This window comes from Echinops telfairi, unplaced genomic scaffold (genome assembly GCF_000313985.2).
Source record: "Echinops telfairi isolate 266 unplaced genomic scaffold, ASM31398v2 ScPeMD7_443;HRSCAF=831, whole genome shotgun sequence".
NCBI classification, from domain to species: domain Eukaryota; kingdom Metazoa; phylum Chordata; class Mammalia; order Afrosoricida; family Tenrecidae; genus Echinops; species Echinops telfairi.
The window spans coordinates 70,417,322-70,422,673 of NW_022104341.1; the positions used below are offsets into that span (position 1 = coordinate 70,417,322).

Sequence of the window (5,352 nt, forward strand, 5' to 3'; positions counted from 1 at the left end):
GTGCTTTCTGCTGACTGAAGGGCACCCAGTGGAGAGCACCAGGACGGGATGCAAATGGCCCAGGCCCTCGTCTAGGCAGCGCCTCAGGACGCTGGCAGTGCTACAGTACAAGAACTTTCTGGGTGGTGGGTGTGCAGGTTATTATTATGTTATTGAAAATATTAACTAAATAAAAGCAGGCCTCTGGTGGGCCAGTGAGGACAGAAGGTCCTGGGCCAAGGATAATGTTTACTATACTCCCATGTACTAGAGTTCTAATTAAAGAAAATATTATTCTGCCTGTATAGCTTATACAGATAATATTTTTAACCTTCAAAGATAGAACTACCAAAAAGGTGTAATGCTCTTGAATGCCGACCTGAGCAGTAAGCTAAGCATGCTTGGGAACCTGTGATCTGTAGGCTTCACCTCCATGTCTATTGTTTGTATGTGTTTCTTACATCCTTTGATGAACACTCTGCTTGGATGCCTAACAAGCATATCCATTTCATAGGACCAAAATTAAATTCTTGGCAACCACTTCAGTCCCCCACTGTGCATGCGTCACCCATACAGTCTTCCCTGTGTCATTACTTGACAATTCCATCCTTTATTTGCCCAGCTAGACCCTGGCTCGGCTTTTCTTCCATCCTCAGTCTAAGCCATCCAGAAATGCTATTGATCCTACCTCAAAAGAACACACAGACTGCTAACTTCCCATCACTTCCACACTACACGTTTTTCTAAGCCATCATTCTCCTTCACCTACATTACTGTGAGTGACTTCCAGTTGGTTCTCCGTCAGCTTTGCCTCAGGAACAGTCTATCAACACTGGAGCCAGAGAGATACAGTCTGAATGCAAGGCAGGTCACAACACATCTCTGACTGAAACTCTCCGAGGGCTTCCTATCTCACTGAGCCCAAGTCCATACAACGGTTCGCAGCGCCGTGTGCAAGCGGGCTCCTCTGTGTGTCTCCATCTCATCTCTGACTCCGCGGCCCTGGCTTACTGTGCTTCCTTGTCTCTGCGAATTGCCTCCTCAGAGCTTTTGTGTTTTTGGCTCTCTCTTCTGTAACATCCTTCCTCCAGATATCTGCATGGCGTATTCCTTCATTCCTTTTATGAACATACTACATCTTTGTTTTTTAATCGTTTTATTGGGGGCTCATACAACTCTTATCACAATCCATACATACATCAATTGTGTAAAGCACATTTGTACATTCATTGCCCTCATCATTCTCAAAACATTTCACACGACGTCTTTTACTAATAGGTCACGTGTACTTTATTTCTCCACCATCTTCACTACACACACATAACACACACACACGTGAAACAAACAGGAAAACAAACTCCATAATGGAAGGCTATTGTGGTTGTTACATCTTCATTTACTGATGTAATCGAGTGACTAGAATGGTGCCACTTGAATGAATCAATAACCAATCTCTCTAGTCTTATTTCCTTGCTAGGCCCTCCAGTGCCAGTCAGACAAGACTGTTCCCCAAACACTCTGTTCTTTGTACTTTCACTGTCCCAAAAGGAAAACATTCAATAAAAAATTGGGATGCAGACACTGAGAAATCAAGAGAAATATCTAAGAGAGATTTGCAAATCTTTAGCACAGCCACTGCAAATGAGGCCACTATAGGACACAGGGCCACATGGAGAAGGTGAGCTAGCACAGGTTACCGAGGACACCAATATTTAACAGGCAGAGTAAGAGGGGCCCCAAAATAAAAGTTTTAAGACGAAGCAAAAATGAAAAACTAGACTGTCACGAAAACCTAGGAACTCCAATGTTCCTAGGTTAACAAGGTTACAAATGTCCCCAAATGCCACGTAAGATAAAGATCAGCTGGAGAAAACTACCTCTACCATATGAGAAGTTATTGATATTTTTACCAGTTAAAAGTACATTTCCCTAAAAACTGCAGGGGCAACAAAAACAAGAACAAACTGCAATCCAACAAATTCTAGTTTATGGAAACAGAATTTTCCTTTATATCTTATCTGCTTAATTTTCCCTAGGCTGGTAATGTGTCTTGTTGCTTTTGCTTTTTCCAATTTGAATGAAATCATGTAATATATATCCTTAAGTAATAGCATTTAACATTTATTTTTTCTTGCTTAGCCTAAAGGCTGAATGTGCATCAAGGAAATTATTCTTTGCAATTAGTCTGCACAAAACAGACAAAACCACTCCACGCCCGGTCTCTCTCCTGGTAGCGTGGAGGGTGAGCGAGAACGAGGAAAAGCCCCACGCAAGAGACTGCCCGGTGGCGGCAACAATGAGCTCAAAACGGGATCGTGGGCACGTTGGCCCCAGGACTGGGCAATTTCCCATTCCGTTGTATGTGGGGCTGCTACGAATCAGAAGCAACCGGAAGGCACCTTGCACCATTAAGAGAGACGAGGACAGGAATTTTGGAATGTGGCAAGAATATTTGAGTACTTAAAAAAAAATGCATAATCAAAGAAACAATGTGGCTGAATAGATTAAGCTCAAAACCAAATGCCAGAAACTTTAAACATGACATCGCTGAACATATGGTTACTAAACATACCAATCTAAAATAAATGTAGCAATAAATGCAGTGGTAAAGCTTAAATAAATGTGATAAATCCTAGCAATTAGCTAATGTCTACAGAGCTGTACTGCCTAACCGGAAGCCCTATGGAAGGATCCATGTCTGCGTTTTCTAGATTTTAGGAGCCACCCCATTCCTTGGGTCAAGAACCCCCTCCTCCTTCTTCAAAGGCAGGAGTGTCCAGTCCAATCCTGCCCATCGCTTGCCATTCTGGCTTTGCCCTCATCTTCACAGGCTGTCCACTCTCTTCATCCGCCTCCCTCTCCTGCTTTTAATTATATAATTACATTGAGCTCACCCAGACCATCCAGGATAGCCTTCCTACTTTATTTTAGAGCGCTTGGTTAACAACTTTAATTCCATTCGAAATTGTAATTCCTCTTTGATGTATAACCTAACATGTTCACAGGGATCAGGACAGGGACATCTTTGGGAGGCATTATTCAGCCTACCACAGCTAGTATGCTAGCCCCGCCATCTCAAAATTCACCTACTGTATAACAGCGTTATCAAATGGTTACACGTTAACAACATTCAAAGTTTGCTCACTGACAAAGTTTAAGCTAAGTATATAATAAATTTGCAAACAAAGCCTCAAATGTATTAAAACCACTTTTAACAATATACTTGTGTAAAAAGCTATTCTCTATTATCATTGACTGAAAATATAAACACACATTAGACCACCTTTTACTATTAAAGTCACTGACAATGATTTGCCTTTAGAAAATGACTATTTATAATAGTTAATAGCATTAACTATTGTGCTATGGATACTACTTGGAATTTCGGTTTCAGTTCAATTTGTTTGAAAATTTATTTTGGCTTCATAATTATACTGATGCTACAGGTATAAGGAGCTTTTAGCTAATTCTTTCTTTTTAAAGGGGTTTATGTAGCACAGTCTTAAGAAAGGCTAGAGTGGTGATAGAGTGACAGCATGGCATTTGGAGTGTCATGTCTGAATTCAAATAACACCTTTGCAACTTACTGGCTGTATTACATTAGAGGAGCTACTGAGCTTCTCTAGATGTGCAGTTTAAGGATGAGCATACCTGCCTTATAGACTTAGCATGAGAATAAAGTGAAATTATACATGTTAATTGTTCAGTACAGTTCCTGGCTGCACCCAAGTCCACAATAAGTCAAAAAAGCTACCATCACCGAGTTGATTCCAACCCATCGTGGCCCTAAAGGACAAGCAGAACTCTCTCGGGAATGCCAACACTCTAACTCTTTACTGGAGCACACAGTCTCAGCTTTCTCCCCGAGAGCAGTTGGGGAGTTCAACCTGCTGAACCACCAATTTTGAGGTTAGTTTATTCCAAAGTGACACCAGGGCTCTTTCGTGATAAAAAATTTTAAGTGTCTATCATGCTATTTAATAAATATTAAGCTGTTGCTTCAAATAATTTAAAGGAATACTATCATATACATAATATCTACATTTCCTATGAGCTTGGTTGATTTTTAATTAATTAGATATATTTTTTATTTAATTGGCTTATTTAATATTTATTTTCTTTATCTTTTCAGTTTTTAACTCAGCTTATAAAAAACTCATTTGGCTTCCTAAAAGTTCTGCTATTAGCAATTATAGTAACGCTTGCACTTCTACATGTAATGTACTACGGTAGATAATCATTAAGAGTCACTCTCTCCCTTTTCTAAAAATAAAAGAACCAGTTGAATTTTATTTAAAAACCAGAAAATTACAAAAATTAACTTAAGACTAGCGGTCTTGGATGACCTTTAAAGTGAATACCACAAGAGTCAACTCGCAAGGCTACATTCGTCACTTCAAACTACGGCCGGCCAACGGTTAAAGCGATGGCTTCATTCTGAAGCAAAAATGTCCCCCAAAAAGGGTTGACGGGGGTAAACAAAGTTACACTTTCTGGCATGAAGATGAAAATGGTTGTTTTTTCCAGAGGTTCACTAGAGAAAGTCAGTTATTTGTAAATTTATCAGAAAATTGCAAGACAGTTTCTCTTTTGTGCCACCGCACAAAGCTACTTACAGTTTGATAATATGAGGATGACGAAAGAGTTTTAGGTTTTGGATTTCTCGTTTAATTTTCCCAACAACATCTAAGCTGCGAATCTTCTGTCTATTTAAGATTTTAACTGCTACTTTATGGCCTGTCAGTTGATGTTCTCCAACTAAAGAAAAGAAAAAGGGAGAAACAATTGCTGTAGTCATAGCAATGCAGTCATTTATTCATGCGTCCTCCACTGCATCCCCAAAGCTCCGAACTCATGCGCACTACTTTTGTGTCCCTTCTACACTGGCCTGGGATGATCGCGCTACTTTGTATCCCTTCTACACGGACCTGGGGTGATCTCCTTCACGTCTGTCTCTTTGAACGCATTCCCAGAGGACAGAAACGGAAGGTGCCTCAGTCATCTCCGAACCCTCAGGGCCCCGCTAAGAGAGGGCCACGAACTAGTTGTGGAAAGGATTGCCGAAGTCTATGATTCTACATCAGAATGAAAATCAGAGCAAAGACTAGAATTGACTATATTGGGTTCTTCTCATTCTATGCTTCTGCTTAATGCCATCCATCCATTACAGACACACAAATGTTTGCTAGTCAAGTCTCAGGACTACAAGTACTGTCGTATCAGAACACCTATATGTAGCCCATTTGTGTTTGTGTGTGTAAATTTTCTGCCTCTTTTCCCCTATATTTTGGAATCTCTCTTTTTCAAAGCCTCATAGTAGATGACAGAGCTCATATTAAATACAATTTTTAAGCTATAGTACATAAATCATAT

The 5,352-nt window shown here is 40.2% G+C and overlaps 1 protein-coding gene across 1 annotated transcript in view; it reads right to left on the bottom strand.

Annotated features, from left to right (window-relative positions):
• Positions 1-4,732, bottom strand: part of PRKAA2 (protein kinase AMP-activated catalytic subunit alpha 2) — a 28,752-nt gene extending 24,020 nt beyond the window's left edge. The window contains exon 1 of the mRNA XM_004699393.2: positions 4,596-4,732. The gene's annotated coding sequence lies outside the window, so the exon portion shown is untranslated. The remainder of the gene's footprint in view (positions 1-4,595) is intronic.
• Between the last annotated feature and the right edge of the window lie 620 nt (positions 4,733-5,352).